We start from the raw sequence: 18,956 nt of genomic DNA on the forward strand, positions 1-18,956 counted from the left end.
CTCTCTCCTTGCGTTTCCCACAGCCCCTCTCCACTTCACAGCTAGCTGATGACCTTGCTTAATACTTCAACAAAGAAAAACAATTGAAAATAGAACTATCATGGCTGCGTGCTCAGTCACTTCAGTTGTGTCCTACTCTTTGGAACCCCATGGACTGTTGCCCTGGCAGGCTCCTCTGTCCATGGGATCCTCTAGGCAAGAATACTGGAGTGGGTTGCCATGCCTTCCTCCAGGGGATCTTCCCGACCCGGGGATTGAACCCATGCCTCCTGAGTCTTTTGCATTACAGGCAGATTCTTTACCCACTGAAGTACCTGGGAATCCTATAATTACCAGGGGATCTAGCAATTCCACTTCAGTTTATATACCTGAAAGAATTAAAAGTGGGGTCTCAAAGGCATATTTCCACACCCATGTTCACAGAAGCATTATTTACAATAGCCAAAGAGTAGAAACAAATATCCATTAACACATGAATGGATAAACAAAATGTGGTTTATCTATATAATGAAATATTATTTAGCTTAAAAAAGGAAGGAAATTCTGATACATGCTACCACATGAATGAACTTTGAAAATATCGCCAAGTCAAATGAGCCAGAAGAACAAATGCTGTGTGATTCCATGTATATGAAGTATCTAGAATGGGTGAATTTATACAGACAGATGGTAGAAATAGAGGTTACCAAGGAGTGAGGATTAGGGAGTTTAAATTTTTTTCTTTTATTTATTATTTTTGGCCATATCATGAGGCTTGTGGGATCTTAGTTTCTCCCCCCACCCACTCCTTGGAAGTGAAAGTTCAGAGTCCTAACCACTGGACCGCCAGGGAATTCCTGAGAAGTTAGTATTTAATGGGCACAGAGTTTTGGTTTGGGATGATGAAAGGTTCTGGAAATGGATAGCGGTGACGGTTGCACAACACCGTGAATGGGCTTAATGTCACTCAGATGTCAAAGTAAAAAGGGTTAAAGTGATAAATGTAATGTATGTCTTATCCCCACATGCACACAGAAAGAGGGAGGAGGTTGACTATTAGTCTTTCTTTCTGTTATACAGCAAGACCCACACACCCCACTGTGCTGTGCCTAGTCGCCCAGTCATGTCCAACTCTTTGCAGCCCCATGGACTGTAACCCATCAGGCTCCTCTGTCCATGGGGATTCTCCAGGGAACAATACTGGAGTGAGTTGCCACGTCCTCCTCCAGGGGACCTTCCCAACCCAGGGATCAAACCCAGGTGTCCCACATTGCAAGCAGATTCTTTACTGTCTGAGCCAACAAGGAAGCCCAAGAATACTAGAGTGGGTAGCCTAACCCTTCTTCAGGGATCTTCCCAACCCAGGAATCGAACCTGAGTCTCCTGCATTGCAGGCAGATTCTTTACCAGCTGAACAACCAGGGAAGCCCACACAGCCTACCAGTACAGGTTTAAAAAAACAAAAATACCTTCTTTTCAAAGACATTCCTTCCCCTAGTCAACTCTGTCAGAAAAACAGAGGTCAGAAATAAGACATCTGGTCCTAGGAGCAGATTGCTGTGTTGAAGAATCAGGTCCTCAGAGGGCTTCAGCCGCCAGCCCCTACAGTCTGGATTCGGCACACTGGGTATCCCAGTGATTTCTGCCCATTTCCAGGAGTTCTGCAGGATTTGGAGGGAGCCACAGAGGACCCAGGCCTCCCATGTCCATTGGCACAGCAACAACCAAGACGGTCCCTGTGTGGGCACAGATGACCAAACTTCTGCCAGCAAATAAGTCATGGCAGGGCAGCCTATGGGAGATCTGACAGTTGATGGCTTGTCGTAGACCAGTCTCTGGCCTCCACATGTCCAGGTTTTTAGCCTGCCCCATGCAGCTGAGGTTTGCATGAGGATCTGCCAGGCAGCCTCTGCAAAACAAACTAAGCCATGAAAACTAAATGGCCTTTGGCTCCTGAGAAGATTTTATACATCCCGCCAGACTTTCACAGCCCACATCTTCTGCCCGCCAACATATGCTTTAGGAAAAGCAAGAGCAGTAAATCAAATTGATCTCATGAAGTTCCCCTCACTTAATGGAGCACATGTACTTCATCAAAAATGGCTACAAGGCGAGAGACTTTTAAGTGAACCTCATTTCCCCACCGATTTTCAATCTAAAATCAGCAATGTGTTCTTCTGGAGAAAAAAAAAAATAATTGGCCATTTAGACATGATTTCAACGTCCCTCCCCCAGCTTTATTAAGGTATAATTAACAAATAAAATTGTGTATTTTTAAAGTGTACAGCATGGTGACTTGGTATAAATACACATTGTGAAGTGATTACCACAGTCAAGTTAATTAACACATCCATCAGCTCACAGTTAAATTTTTTTAGTAGTGAGAATGCTTAAGATCTATTATCTTAGCAAATTTCATGTATATAGTAGTGTATTATTAACCAGTCACTATGCTGTACATTAGATCCTTAGAATTTTTCATCTTATAATTGGAAGTTTACAACATTGACTTATATCTCCCTCCCTCCTCCTCACCCTCCCCCATCCCCCAGCCCCTAGTCTCTTGTTCTATGAGTTCCATCTTTTTTTTTTTCTACATATAAGTGATACCATAAATTTTGTCTCTGTATGGCTGCTTGTCACTTAGCATAATACCTTCCAGGTTCATTCATGTTTTCACAAATGGCAGGATTTCCTCTTTTTTATGGTTGAATAATACTCCTTTGTGTGTGTATAACATTTTCTTTATCCATTCATCTGTCACCACTAAGGTTATTCCATTTCTTGGCTGTTATAAATAAGGTCGCAATGAAATAGGAGTGCAGATATCTTTCTGAGATACTGATTTTATTTCCTTTGGATATATACTCAGAAGTGCTATTAATTTGTTGAACTGCCATATTGGAAAACATACTGGCTGCACCAATGTGTATTCCCACCAATTGTTTACAGAGGTTCCCTTTTTTCCATACCCTCCCTAACAGTTGTCACTTGTCCTTTTGGTCACAGCCATCTTGACATGTTTGAAGTGATATCTCTTTGTATTTGCATTTTCTTGATGATTGGCCATTTGTGTGTTTTCTTTGGAAACGTGTCTACTCAGGTCCTTGGCCCATTTTAGAAACAGATGACTGCTTTTAAAATAAGATTTCTTTTGTTGATTCCTGACTCTTTTTCTGTCAGTTTACCTGAGTGTTTTATGATGAAAATGGCAGCTCAGAAAGGCTTGATCTCTCTAAGACTTGCCTGACCATTTGCTCATCCATCACACATTTATTGAACACCTATAATGTAACTGCCACTAAGCATGTTATGATGAGCAGACCCAGTACAGTTGTTGCCTTCATGGACCTTATAGTCTGTGGTAAAGGTGGATGTTAGACAAATGATATAAATATATATACATACAAGAAAAAGTAGGTTAGAAATCGGACCATTTAGCAAGGGCAATGTGACCCAGAGAAGGCTGAACTGAGGAAGTAAAGTGTGAGCTGAGGTCTGAAATAATGATTCATTAATTTATTCATTCATTCTCTTGACAGATTTTGTTCTCCTTTTTATTTTTTAAATTATAAAAGTATGATAACATTTACAGGAGACTTGAAAAATACAGAACAAAGCTACATATAGTTCCAGTATATATTACAATTATTTTTTAAGTAGATAAATTAAGATTTTTAGTTGGGGGCTGGTGCACTGGGACGACCCAGAGGGATGGAATGGGGAGGGAGGAGGGAGGAGGGTTCAGGATGGGGAACACATGTATACCTGTGGCGGATTCATTTTGATATTTGGCAAAACTAATACAGTTATGTGAAGTTTAAAAATAAAATAAAATTAAAAAAAAATTAAAATCAAACTCTCAAAAAATAGCAGAATGAATATAGAGAAAAGTAGAAGGATACAGTAGACCTGAAAAGACCATGAACCAATTCAACATATGATTCATACAGTTTTCATACAACAGTAGGATACAAATTCTATTCAAGTTCCCATAGACTGTAAACTAGGAGACATTGGAACATATCCAGGGATATAAAAAAGGTGCAAAAATTTCACGGTCTTGACAGATCTTTATTGACTGCTGATTATGCTCCAGGCACTGTTCTAGGTTTTGGGGATGCAGTGGTGAACCAGCCATGCAGAGTCCTTGCCCTCGTGAGCGTCCCTCTAGTCACAGTTGCTGAGGGTCATGAGAAAGGCCATCAGAGGGAAAGCAGGGGCCAAGGGCCTGAGACAGAAAGGAACATGGAATCCTCAGGGACAACCATGGCCTGTCTGGCTGGAGCCCTGGGAGGAAGAGAAGGGCAGTTCCAGATGAGGCTGGACTGGTAGACAGGGTCCTAGACTAGAGCCTATGACTTAGGATGCCGGTAATGCAATCATCAGAACACTTCCACGTTAACTATTTCTTTCCCCAACACAGCCCGATGCTTTTTTTAAAAATTTTTAGTTTGTATTCAGGTATAGCGGATTAACAAAAAATGTTATGATAGTTTCAGGTGAACAGAAAGGCACTCAGCCACACATATACAATGTATCCATTTCCTCCCATACCCCACTCCCATCCAGGCTGCCACATAACACTGAGCAGAGTTCCATGCGCCATACAGCAGGTCCTTGTTGGTTATCCACTTTAAAAATAGCAGTGTGTACATGCCTGTCGCAGACTGCCTAACTATCCCTTCTCCTCTTCCTTCCCTCTAGCAACCATCAGCTCATTCTCAAGGTCTGTGAGCCTGTTTCTATTTTGTAAGTTCATTTCTATCATTTCTTCTTAGATTCCACATATAAGGGATGTTATACAATATTTCTCCTTCTCTATCTGACTTATTTTACTCAGTACGACACTCTCTAGGTCCATCCATTATGCTGCAAACAGCATTGTTTTGTTCTTTTTAATGGCTAAGTAGTATTCCGTGGTATGTAGTATTCCATCGTACCACATCTTCTTTATCCATTCATCTGTCAGTGGACATTTAAGTTGCTTCCATGTCTTGGCTGCTGTAAACGGTGCTGCAATGAACATTGGGGAGCGTGTATCCTTTCAGATCTGTTTTTCTCCAGGAGTAGGATTGCAAGGTCATATGGTACAGCTTGTTGCTTTAAAATTTTTTTAATCGTATTTAATTAGTTAATTAATTTATTTGGCTGCTTCGGGTCGTAGTTCGGCACATGGGATCTTTGTTGCATAATTTGGGATCTTCTGCTTTGTGCTTGGGCTTCATAGTTGCGGCACATGGGCTTAGTGGCTCTGCCGCATGTGGGATCTTAGTTCCCATGGGTTGAACCCACGTGCCCTGCACTGCAAGGCAGATTCTTAACCACTGGACCACTAGAGAAGTCCCTAACCCATTGCTTTTATGCCCATTGGTAATGGTGGCTTGCTGGGCTTGGCAAAGTGCTGATGGCTTCAAGTGTTTTCTGATGAATTGGGTTTTGCTTTGCCACGTGCTTGTATGACCGATGGCAGCAGCCTCAGCAAACCAGATGCCACAACATGGACCCTCTGGACACCCACATTCCCTCGATGTTTTTTCTGTGTAGTTCCTTTGAGATCGTTTACTTGATTTAACAATCCTACTCACTAACCTGTGTCTGTGAGAAAGTTATACAACCTCTCTGAACTTCACATTCTTCACTGTCTTCCAGGGGATAATACCTCAACTGTGAGGCTGTTGGGATGACTCACTGAATAAAATTTCGAAAATCCATGTAACATTGCCCAGCACAGTACCCGGAACTCAGTAGATGGGCATCACAAATGTTATTTCCTCTCATTTATCCCTTATTTAATTGGGAGTTTTGTTAAGTGAATTTTCTTTAAGCAAGGGATGTCTGTTCTCAAATTACAGTAACTGCTACTTTCCGGGGCAAGAGGTTGTTAACAAGACTTCCTCTGGCAATAGTTCGGGACCAGCCAGGGAAGATGAAGAGGGTCCTTTTTGAGTTATTAGGGTGACTCCATCCTGTAACAAAGCAGCAGCAATGATAAAGCCCAGGCCTTTGTCTTCCCTCTTTCATGGGGAGCAAAGTCATATGTATGTGTGTATGTATGTGGGAGCATGTCACGTGGCCGAGCCAGCACTTTAAAGCCCCTGCCTCTGAACACTGATCTCAAAACAAAATAATTGCATGCAGACATTCCTTTTGATCACATTCTAATACCGATTTACAACTCTGCTTCCTTGTAACTCCAAAGAAAGCCCTAATCATGGAACACATACCAAAAATTAGAATTTTGGCTGTGTAGGCGTGGATGTCTCTAAGCGTGTATTTGTAGAGGGGCAGTAAGCAGTGGTTTTTTTTAGTGTTTAATTCTCCCCTAAATTAAGGTCTCCATGTGGCTAGTGGGATATTTTCAACTGAATGGCTCAGTTGAGCACTGGAGGCAGAAGACAACTTTTTTGTGGTTTGCTCGAGGCCAGGCAGTTTTTCCATTCTGTTCTTTTATTATGATCGTGATTACTTCATTACCTACCCCTGATGGGGTTTCTTTGGGTCCCAGTCTGTTTTTAATAAGAAACAGACTGAAAACAAAGTTTCGGTTGTGTTTGAAATCTTCAGCTTTCCCCCCCTTCCTGAAATAATAGGTTAAAATTTTTATTTGTCTTCTGAGGTTCTGAGGTTGGCTCAGAAATGCTCTGACCCAAGTCCTCTGGGGCACTTAAGACGCCACCATCCAATGGAGATTCTGGGGCTCTGCCCTCATTTACTGAATCTGAAGCTTTAAGGGGAGGCTCATGGACCTGCACTTCTAGCAGATATTCTGGGTGATTCTTGTGACAATGAACATTTGAGAACAGGGTAAAGGAGGAGAAGCCCATCAGCAGCATTTCTTTTTAATTGTGATATAATTCAAATGCCGTAAACTTCACCATTTGGAAGAGAACAATTCAGTGGTTTTTAGCATAGTCGCAAGGCTGTGCAACCATCGCCACTCTCCAATTTCAGAGCATTTCTAACCTCCCTCAAAGAAACCCCATACCTATTAGCAGTTAGTCCCAGTTTCCTCCTCCCTCAGCCTCTGGCAACCACGAATCTATTTTCTGTTTCTACAAATTTGCCTGTTCTGGACATTTCATATAAATGATATCATACGATTTATGACTTTTTGTGTCTGGCCTCTGTAACTTAGCATATTGTTTCCAAGGTTTATTCATGTTGTAGCATGTGTTAGCACTTTGGTTCTTTTTGTTGCTGAGTAATATTCCACTATATGGAATATCTTGTTCATCCATTAATCAACTGATTGTTAATCAATATTTGCCAAGTACTGTTTATGAGCAAGATAGTCTGCTGGGCTGCCCAGGGGTTGAGGATGAGTTCTCTAGTAGTGCAAGGAATCAAGAAGAGGGGATGGGGACCATAGCATCTGGCACAAAGCAGGATGAATGAATGAATGAATGAATGGAGAGACCACACACAGGAAAAGAAATTAACTTGGAGAGGCAGCACGGTGCCCAGCTGGGTTGTGAAGGTGCTGCCCAAGTTCAGGACCAGCAGTGAGAGTCACTCAGCCAGGTGTGGCGGCCTCTGCTGCAAGTTGGGTCTGAGCCCTGGGGTCCCAGAGAAGCATCAGACATGCCCCAGCTCACAGAGCTCATAGACTATGAAAGAGGCAAGACATGGACCCAGATTACAGGATAATAATACAGGGTAGTTGTGGAGGGAGTGGACAGGGCAGGGTAGAGGGAGAAGCCCTTTGGGCTCAGGGGTTGGAAAAGGTGAAAGAGGAGGCAGCAATGGAGCTGGACTTGGCAGCTTGGGTGGGGCTTGCATGGGTGATAGACAAGGGGAACAAGTTACCAGGAAAGTCAGGGACAGAGCTAGACTCGGGGACAGAGTTCTGGGACACCTGTTTTACTCCAGTCAATTGTTCTCAACTCTGACTGCACCTCAGAGTTATTCGAGGGCTTAAAAAAAAAAAAAAAAAACCCAAAGGCTGGGCCCCACCCCTGGAGAGTCTGTTTTAATTAAATTGCTTTCAGGCGAGCACAGGCAGCAGTATTTATTAAAAGCTTCCCAAGTGATTCTAATGAGCTGCCAGAGAGAGTTAAAAACCACTGACTCAAAGACTCAAGGAGAAACAGTTGGACGTGAGCCTGGAGCGTTAGGTGGGGAGTGAACCGTAGGCAAGCTGACCACATCATTCATTGTCCAAACTGGGACATCTTTTGCAAGAAAAGGAGGTGCTATTAATCATTATGCCAGGACAGCAGGTATAACCTAGCCTACTTCAGACAAGCTGGACTGTGTGGTCACCCTAACCCCAGAGGACCCTGAATGCAGATTATGGTATTTGAACATCACCTCATTACAAGTGGGAGCCATTGAAGGTTCTGGAGCAGAACACTGACACCCAATAGAACTGATGTTTTAAGAAGATTAAGGAAGCAGCTGGCTGGGAAAGATTGGAAGGGAGAGGAATCAGGGGAGGACTGAACAGGGAAATGAGAAGGCAGATAAGGTATAGTATGAGACACACCCCGTGACCCCTCCAAATAAAAATGGCTCACTTGGGACTTCCCTAGCAGTCCAGTGGTTAAGACTCTGTGCTACTCTTGCAGGGGGCTCAGGTTCGATCCCTGCTCCAGGAACTAAGATCCCACATGCCCTGCTACAACCGCCCACCTCCTCAAAAATGGTGCACTTGCTGGACGGGGGCTGGTTCAAGGCAATTTCTTTGCCTCCTCCTCCTCCTACTTAAAAATTCTGAAATAGCCATGGGTTAGAAGTAGGGGCAGGAGAAGGCAATGGCAACCCACTCCAGTACTCTTGGCTGGAAAATCCCATGGACGGGGAGCCTGGTAGGCTACAGTCCATGGGGTCGCACAGAGTCGGATACGACTGAAGTGACTTAGCAGCAGCAGCAGCAGAAGTAGGGGCAGCAGGGGCTTCCCTACCACCCTAAGTAGCCTGGCATAAGGAGGTCCCCTGAGGGCTGTTTGCAAACTTCCTGCTGCTTATTTGTGAACCATGAGACTACTGCCTTGGTGCCTGGCCTAACCTGCAGTATCCAAGCCACTCCCTGGTGAGTTTCTACCTCTCAGGGAGACCCTGAGCTTCCAGATCAGCGGGAGGTGTTGTTGTCCAGGCACCTTCTCTCTTTTTGTCTCGCCAGGTGGAGCTTGTCAGGTGAGAGGTACACCTGTCCCACCCAGTTTGAGGCCCCAAAACTGGGTGTGTTTGGCGATGATCATGAGAATTCAGGTCATCACTGTGCGTGGGTGTATCTTTGCCCCAAACTGTCGCCTGGACAGGCAGCACCAGGGCAGGCCCCTGCCCTCTGTGTCCCCTGACCCCTAAAGCAGAAAGTGTTGGCCCAGCTGGAGTGGCTTCCCTGGTGGGCTCAGCAATAAAGAATCCGCCGGCAATGCAGGAGACACCGGTTCGATTCCTGGGTGAGGAAGATCCTCTGGAGAAGGAAATGGCAATCCACTCCAGTGTTCTTGCCTGGAGAATACCATGGACAGAGGAGCCTGGCGGGCTATAGTCCATGGGGTCACAAAGAGTCAGACATGACAGAGCGACTGAGCACACGTGCACACAGACCAGGAGAGGGGCAGACCTGGGGAGGCACGACCCTAGCAAACTTTGCAAGATCATTTTCCATAGAGACACCTCAGTGCTGCACCAGAAGCCACGGAAATCAGGACCTTTTGATTTTCCACTTTCTCTCCATTTGCCATTTGTAATTAGAATTACTCACAGGACTAAGTATGCCTCTGATTTCCTTGGGGGTTGGGTGTGGAATGGTGGGTGTGGAATGAGGCTTCCTGTTCATATGGGCATATGGAGCCCAAGCAATTATTGAATAAATAAGAGTGACTGAATTTATGCCCCAGACTGGTAAAGTGTGTTTACTTAGGATAAAGTCCAGAAAGTTATACAACGAAAAGTCATTATTCATTGCCTCTGGTTGGTAAGATATCAGGTGATACCGTTCTTTTTCCTTTTCATTCATCTGTATTTTCTGTTTTCTTTTATTTTTTTCCTGTAGTGATTGTGTAATTACTTGAGTTATTGTAAATGCTTTTACAGTGGCTCAAAAAGTAATTATTATCTAGAGGCTCCAAGAAAAGGCTGCATGATGTCTGTTTTTATCTGTTCCAGGAGGTGGAGAAGGATATTTCATGTTTTAGAGTTCTCTTAATCCCGCGTGATTAAAATAGAAAAGTTAGGGGCCTACTGGTGTATATTCAATTGTCTGGAAAGAATCAATTAGCAGAATCCACCTAGCAGAGTTTGATTTGCAGTGATAGGAGAAACCAAGCCAAAAGTGGAAAGGAGAAGAGAAGGTCCAGATGGGGCCAGGTGTGGAGCACGGTTTCCAAGTCTCTGAGGGCTGCCCTGGGGCAGAGGGAGCCCAGGGCTCCTAAAGAGCAGGAGGCACAAGGGCTGAAACCTCAGGCAGGCCATATAAGGAAGGCCTTCCCAGCACATCTATGAATGGAATGTCTCAGGAGATGTTGTAATGAAATGACCTCTAACTTCAACAGACAAAGATGCTTTGTCTGCTGGTTATTATGTCATCTTAAACATGACACGAGAGGAGTGAGGATGAGCAGTAAAGAGAGAAAATATAAGAACAATTGATCCAGCCAAGAGGCTCCAGAAAAAGAAGACAATTAGGGCACAGGTGACGCCCATATCATGCACGTATGCAAATTAGAAAAGGGTGTCCTGAGTGGATGGATGGCCCCATCCACTCGGGACAAGGGTGAGGGGAATGCGAGCTGGATTTTATCCTTCCACTGGCTTCTTCATCCAGCTGTTCAGTTAATAGCCTATGCGTTTGTATATGGAGGCCCATGGAAAGGTGGCTGCAGGACAGGCATGGATGACAGTCCACAAGTGACCTCAGCCAGCCCTGGGGGTACGAGCTTAAGATGTGGCACTCCAATGAAGAGGCCAGCCTTGCGCATGGCATGGCACAGGGCCCATTGGAGCCCGCTGAGGTCCAGAGAAGGGTTCTAAGGTTAATGGCAAGCTGGGTGTAGGCTCCTGCCTGCCATTGCAGGAGATGTAAGAGATGCGGGTTCGATCCCTGGGTGGGTTAGATCCCCTGGAGAAGGGCATGGCAACCCACTCCAGTATTCTTGCCTGGAGAATCCCATGGACAGAAGAGCCTGGAGAGCTATAGTTCATGGGATCACAAAGAGTCAGACACGACTGAAGTGACTTCACACACACACACACACACACTCACACACACATAGTGTGAGGCAGGGAAACTGAGGTCGAATCCTATCTGCAGGCACAGAGGCAACATGGCAAATGGACAGAGGCAAAGGATGAACGATGTGCCTTTGGGTCTATCCATCCCAATAGGATACATCTCTGGTCACGAGGCTCATTTAAGACCCCTCTGGATTGTCCTGTTTGCAGAAGTCCTGCTGGGTTTGGCAGGAGGGGATCACAGTCAGGACAGACAGAATGGGCTCTTGGGGCCATTGGTGAGTCCCACTGGGTCCAGGACTGGCAGGTGCTGACTAGGTACCAGACCTGCTCATCACTTAGCTATTCTTTATGGCGTTTCCAAACTTGAGTGTGTATTCTCACCAACCTCTCCTTCAAAGTGTCTGATTCTGTGGGTCTGGGGTAGAGCTAGAGGATTTGCAATTTGTATTTCTAGTAAGTTTCCAGGTGTTGCCGATGCTGCTGAACCAGCGATCACTCTTTGAAAACCACTGCTCCACAGATGTTCTTACCTCCTGGAGCACAAGGCATTCCCCGAGGACTGGCAGACATTCGCCTCCTGTCTACCTCTCCTTGTCACCTCTAGGTGCTTGGAGGGTCCCCTCACCTGTGATCCCTGTATTTGGCAGGATTTTACCTGCTTCTACCCTTCTATTCTTTTTTTAAATTGTATTTTATTTTTAACTGAAGGATAATTATTTTACAGTATTGTGATGGTTTCTGGCATACATCAACATGAATTAGCCAAAGGTATACCTATGTCCCCTCCCTCTTGAACCTTCCTCCCACCTTCCTCCCCATCCCACCTCTCTAGGTTGTCACAGAGCACCAGCTTTGGGTTCCCGCGTCATATAGAAAATTCCTGCTGGCTAACTATTTTACGTATGGTAATGTGTATGTTTCAATGCTACTCTTTCAAATTATCCCACCCACTCTTTCCTCCACTGTGTCCAAAAGTCTATCCTTTATGACCGTGTCTCCTTTGCTGCCCTGCAAATAGGTTCATCAGTATACCATCGTTCTAGATTCCATATGCATGCATTAATATATGATATTTGTCTTTCTCTTTCTAACTTACTTCACTCTATAATAGGCTCTAGGTTCACCCACCTCATTAGAACTGACTCAAATGCATTCCTTTTTACAAGCTAAGTAATATGCCATTGATTCCATTGTGTATACGTACCACAACTTCTTTATCCATTCATCTGTTGATGGACATCTAGGTTGCTACCGTGTCCTGGCTATTGTAAATAGTGCTGCAATTAACACTGGGGTATGTGTGCTACCCTTCTATTCTTGACTTTCTCTGAAAGGACTGATGTTTGTGAGGAAGGGCTGGCCACTCCCCACGTGGGTGGTGGGAAGGGGTTGGCTGATCCTCAGTTTCTAGATGGCAGCCAAGGTCCCCAGGGATGCTAGGCCCTGGTTTTCAGCCTCCCCCTCCCCAGGCAGATGTGAGGGGGGACTGGCAGAGCAGTGGTTGTTCCCCTGACATCCCTGATGGAGCCCTAAGTCAACCCCTTTCAGTCAAAGAGACAAGTTCTAAAGCCCTCAGACTTCGAACTGGAACTGACTTCTTGGGCCCTCTGAGGGTCTCTGTTTCCCCAGATCGTAGCGAGGCTGCCCCATCTCCCTCAGATCCTTTCGAGCTCCAGCCGTCCTGACTCGGAGGAAGAAGATGGATGAGAGGAAAGAGAAGCTTCAGGAGGGTTTGCTGGGCGGGGTGGGCGATGGTGACGTCAGCTGTGGTAAGCCAGGCCTGGGAAGGCAGTGTGAGTCACTGGGCACACTGGGGCCGGGCTGGGAGCAGGGGAGGCTTTCACGGGGAGTCGTGTGAGTGAACCACTGCTGAGAAGGCTGGGCTGGCAGTGGCGCTGGGGTTTGGGACCAATGAGGCTGCCCGAGGGTGTCATTAGTCTCTGGCCTGGGGGAAGGGGGCGGTGGGCCACCCCAGCGCTCCTGTTGGATCTTGGGCTCTGGAGAACGTCAGACTGATGGGAGTGGCCGCCCTTCAGTGATGGCTCTGGGCCCTGACCCAGACTGTGTGGGTGATTTAGGGAGGCCCTGCTGGAAAGTTCCCACCTGCAGGGAGCCCTCCCGGTCCTGCCCCACCCTGACCCTCCAAGTTGCAGCTCCGGTCCTGGGGCAGCTTCACACACTCCTCCGCTGGTCTCAGTGCCTTGAAGGCCAGGCTCAGGATGTCCCCCCTTTCGCACCCCACCCCCAGCATTGTTTAGCACAGTGCCGGGCACACAGTGGGGACCCACAGACAGGCAACTCCTCCGTTTAGTCCAAAGGCTACTTGGAAAGAGCAGGAGGTGAAGGCTCAGGGTCTGATCCACCCCACTCCATCCCACCCCTGCCCTGCTTGTCCCCTCTCTGCCCCCTGTAGCTTTTGCTGAGACCCCTGGTGCTTTGCCACACTGCTCACCATGCTGAGATGGGTGGGCCACATCCATGTGGAAGGACCTCAGCCTCCCAAACACACACCGGGTGGACTTACCCCATGCTCCAGCCTCTCCAAGACCAAGCAGCCTTGTGTGAGGCTTTCTGTCTCTCACCGGGAGAGGCACCTCATTTCTGATCAGCTCTGGCATGGCCAGCTGTGTGCTCTGGGTGTCCCTTTTCTTCTCCAGTGCTGGCCCCCTCATTGGAGAATTAGGAACATTCTTGTGCCACAGACAGGAGCTCCACCAATGCTTCTTTGCTGTTGTTATTGGAGATCCCAAGAGCAGGGACCAAGGGTGCCTGTAGCCTTGCCTTTCTGGGGTGGGTGGGGGAAGAAGGGAGCTGGGCCCAGAGTTCTGGGGAGCTGTTGGGGGAGGGGAGCGTGCAGGCCGTCTTTGACCCTTGAGAGAGGAGAAGGAGGGTAATGGGAAGGAACCCGAGGCCGGTGGGGAGGGGGGCGCAGAGGGGCTCCCAGACTTGCTCAGACCACATTTGGGAGACGCAGTGACCCCTTTGCAGGGGCTTCTGGTCAGGCAGGGGCCCGCTTGGGAGGTTATCTGAGGGCACAGGAAATATCTGGAATCTATGGGAATAGAAACTCAGGTCAGAGGTCACCTCAAATTAAAATGTAAAAAGCCCCCGCTGTGTGAAGGGAATCAAAGGAGGTGAAGACGTCTGCTCTTCCGGAGGCTCCTGAACCCAGATGTTAGCGGTTAACATTCTTCTGGGGCCAGACAGTAGGCACGGAGAGCAGAGAGCAGTTCTGGGAGCCCGAGGGATGGGAGCAGCCAGGGGCCCATGTGGCTCCTCGCATTCCATCTACCCCCTCCCACCCCGCCCCCCAGACCAACTGCCGACACTGACCCCAGGATTCACTTGAGCAATGCTGGGTGCTGTGGGGACATGGGCGCTCTGGGGTCCAGGGCCTCCCGGGGCCCTCACTCTGGGCCGGCTGCTTCCTGGAGTGAAACAGGATCCGGACCTGCTCTGGTCTGAGCCAGGGCAGCTTGTTAGCCGGAAGCCCGGCCCCTTCTGATTTACGGTCTGGAGCCCCTCATCCCAGGGCTAGGGTCTTTTGATCTGAGCCCAGAGTCAGGGACAGGGAATTCCTGGGTCTTAATTGGCATCAGCCAGGCTGATACTGACCAGGTCTCCATCCCAGCCCCCAGCCCCCAGCCCCCGCCTCCATGAAAGATGCCGATGGGGGTGTGGAGGGGGCTTCGGAGTGGGGACAGAGGGTGTTGGGAGTTTGTTTCCACTCTGGGACCTCATGGGCACAGAGACCAGGGCAAGAATTAATAGCTCCAAAGGACCATCCTCCCTGCAGCCCCTCCCCAGCCTTGACCCACCCCTGACCTTGACCCTGACCCCTTCCCTCCCCGTCTAGTCTCACCTCACCTGGACCAAGTGTAGTGCAAAGGGACTTTGTAGGGGTGGGGTCGCGGGCGGTAACCTGGGAGCTGGGAAGGCTGTCTGCCTCCAGGGCCTGCAGAGGAGGGTGGGAGCAGGCTGGGACGCTCTCCTGTCTCTCCAGGGTGAGGGGATGCTCTCCCAACAACTCTGCGGTGTCTGAGTTGAGCTCTGAATTGGAGGAACAGACGAGGGAAGCCCGGTTGTCCCAGGACTGGGGAGACAGGAGCTGACCCTTTGACGCCCTGGCACTCTGTGGCCAGGTTGCTGCCTTTCCCACGGGATGCCCTGCCCCCTGACGTCTAGGGAGCTAGGCGGTTTCCGGTGGGTCCGAGACCTTCAGCATCACCCAGGAGAATTGCTTCTGTTCACTTCCGCAGCCTGGGTGTGTCTCCTGGGGGAGTCTCCCAGGTTCTCTGCCGGGTCAATGGTTCCTTTCCCTGCTCTTCCATTGAGGCAGAAGGACAAGGATGTGCTAGAAACTCAGAAATTTGAGCAGAGTCTCGGCCCTGCCACTGCCTGCCTTTATGACTGCTCTCTTCCCCGTTCTGGGTCTATTTCTCCATCTGTGAAGGGACAGGTTTTGGAGACCAGAGGACCCTAAGAATCCTGCCAGTTCTAGATCTTTGTGAACAGTGACTTGTAGGGGCCGAGAGCAGGGGGGCCCCCAAAAAGGGTGCAGAGGGCTGTCCCCACTCTGGACACCTGGGCTTGTCCTGATATAGCCTCTCTAGGGAAGGGGTTTTAGCCCCTCAGAGACACCCATCCCCTTTGAGCTCTGGCCCAGGCTCCCTGGTGCCTTGGTGCAGGCCTGGCTTCTCCAGAAAGTGGGTGAGGAAGGCAGGGGAGGAGGCGCCAGAGCCACACCACACCATCGAAACCAGGTCAGCCTCCTGCTGTTCCCAGCTATTATCCCAGCGAAACTGGGAGAGCACACACCTGGGGCCATTGCTCAGCGTCTCGGGTTTATGATCCTGAGCCCAGGAAAGTATGAGTTCATCCCCGCTGCTCCTGCCTCTCCTCTGGGCCTCCACGTGGCCCCTGCCAGGCTGGCTGTGGGTACCACATCCCAGAAGGCACGTGCTTCCTCCACCCCCAGCCTGCTCTCCTCAGCCCCTCGGGTGCAGTTACAGGGGGGCAGCTGCCAGCACCCTGAGCTGGTCTGGGGTGGGCTGGGAAGGCCTGCTGAGGCAGAGGCTCTCAGGAGGGCAGGACTGGCCTCGAATCTCCCCCAGGACTGTCTCAGAGCTGGGGACATGCAAGCCTCTCTCCTTCACAGACTGGCCTTAGCTGGAAACTGGTCACAGAAGATTCCTAGCTCTCCTGGCTTCCTGGGTGTTCCTGGAAGTCCTTCCACACTTCTGCATCCTAGAAGACGGCCTTCCCGTCCCTTCTTCTCTCCCTACCTAGTCTCCCTTTTTGCTCTGGGCCCTGACTCCACATTGTGGCACCAAAGCCCTCATCCCAGTAGGATGGTGATGTCACAGGACAGATAGACCTGGGGGAGGTGAGGGGAGCAGGGCCCACCTCCCTGGAAGCTCTGTGAGCATCCCATCACAGCGATGCCCTTTCATCATCATTTCTGTTAGGTTAGTATTGAACTCCTGGACTAATGCTCTAGCAATTAAAATCTTGTCTCTCCTACTTCCACTTCTGGAAGCTATGTCATCTTCCCAAGTTGTAATTGCTGTTAGCTCTTCTGTTTTCCTTATTCTTCATATTATCTTAATAATTTGTATTTATTTATTTGGGCTTCCATGTGGCACTAGTGGTAAAGAACCCGCCTGCCAATGTAGGAGACATAAAGAGATACAGGTTCTATCCCTGGGTCAGGAAGATCCCCTGGAGGAGGGCATGGCAATCCACTCCAATATTCTCACTTGGACAATCCGGTGAACAGAGGAGACTGGAGGGCTACAGTCCATAGCGTCGCAGAGAGTTGGACATGACTGAAGTGACTTAGTGAGCAACTTTGGCTGTGCTGGGTCTTCATTGCTGTGTAGGCTTTTCTCTAGTTTGGCTTCTCTTGTTGTGGAGTGTGGACGCTTGGGCGCATGGGTTTCAGGAGTTGTGGCACGTAGACTCAGATTGCAGCTCCTGGGCTCTCAAGCACAGGCTCAACAGTTGTGATGCACGGGCTTCCCAACGTATGGATCTTTCTGGATCAGGGACTGAACTCATGTCTTCTGCATAGGCAGGTAGATGCTTTACCACTGAGCCACCAGGCCAACCGTCCTCTCTATTATTTTAGTAAGACTGTGGGGGAAAAGTGAAACTGGATGTGTGTGTTTAAGCTGTCATTTAACCCGAAACCCTTAGCTGTTCTTTTCTTCAAGCCCCTGCTCTCCCAGGCATGTCTGCTTGGGGGTGGGAATTCTTGGCAGCCCTCTCTTCTCACACCCAGCCTCCCACCTTGCCGCTTGGGTGCCTTCTGCTTGATGCTTCATCACCCCCTCCCATCTCCAAGCCCTCAGGTCGCCGTGGGGTCCAGGCAACACCCCAGAGTCTTCTCAGGTCCTGGTCTGAGCCATCCGGCCTTCCCACTCTCCTCTCTCTCCATCCAATCTGTGTCCTGGGCCCCTCTTGCCTACTCAGAGAGGCCGTCAAGGTGCTGGACCAGAGACCAGTTGACAGGTTTCTCCCTGAAAGCAGCTGGGCCTGCAGTTTAAGGAGGCAAGGAGCCCCTGGCCATGCTGCCCCTTCAGAGGAAGAGCAGGTGTGAGTTGGGGGGGGCGGGATACAGGGGATGAAGGTGAGTGGAAGGAGCAGATGCTCTGCAGGGCCAGGCCACCCACCTCACCCACCTGGCTTCAGCACAGCTATGCTCTTTTTCCAGTAGTCATGTATGGATGTGAAGAGTTGGACTATAAAGAAAGCTGAGTGCCAAAGAATTGATGCTTTTGAACTGTGGTGTTGAGAAGACTCTTGAGAGTCCCTTGAACTGCAAACATATCCAACCAGTCCATCCTAAAGGAAATCAGTCCTGAATACTCATTGGAAGGACTGATGCTGAAGCTGAAACTCCAATACTTTGGCCACCTCATGCAAAGAGTTGACTCATTGGAAAAGACCCTGATGCTGGGCAAGATTGAGGGCAGGAGGAGAAGGGGACGATAGAGGATGAGATGGTTGGATGGCATCACCAACTCAATGGACATGAGTTGGGTAAACTCTGGGAGTTGGTGATGGACAGAGAGGCCTGGTGTGCTGCAGTCCATGGGGTTGCAAAGAGTCGACCATGACTAAGCAACTGAACTGATGCTGAATACTTCCTGGCATGTTACTCATGTTCCTTCTATTCTGCCACAGCTGGTCTCTGCTTTTTTGCTCCAAGATTTTCTCGGAAGTGACAGAGAACTCAGTGTCAGCCCGAAGTGGAGGGTGGTTAATGGTCTCAGGCACCACTGTCAACGCTGGGGGTCAGCGTGTTCATGGAGAGATGCCTGACTCTCATCCTCCACTGGGACAATCCTAAGACAGGCTCCACACATTTTCTGGTGGATCCCCAGGCCAGTAATCGGTCCTTTCCCGAATGATGGTCCAAATAAATTAGTTGAACCCAAGTCCTTGTCTTAGGCTTTGGGTTTTCCCAACCTAGACACCTGGCCTGGAGATGTAGTGGGTAGCCTTTTCTATTAGTGTTCTCACAAGGACCCTTTCCCTACCTCCCAAACCCATATTGGGAGTCACAGACATCCACTCTGTGTCATCTTCACCTTCATCCCATATTCATCCCATAGTCCTCCTGTCCCCAAGTTCCATCAATTCCCTTTCCACTAGCCTCACCTCCTTGTTTGGGGGCTCCTTGTCTCTCTTGTGAGTGGCAGCCCCAGCCCCCTATCTGGTCTCCTGGCTCTGACTGGCAGTCCCCTGCAGTTTTTCCCTCCCCAAGTTGGATCAAGAGACTGCATGAA

The sequence above is a fragment of the Bubalus bubalis genome, chromosome 12, assembly GCF_019923935.1.
Source record: "Bubalus bubalis isolate 160015118507 breed Murrah chromosome 12, NDDB_SH_1, whole genome shotgun sequence".
Classification (NCBI taxonomy): domain Eukaryota; kingdom Metazoa; phylum Chordata; class Mammalia; order Artiodactyla; family Bovidae; genus Bubalus; species Bubalus bubalis.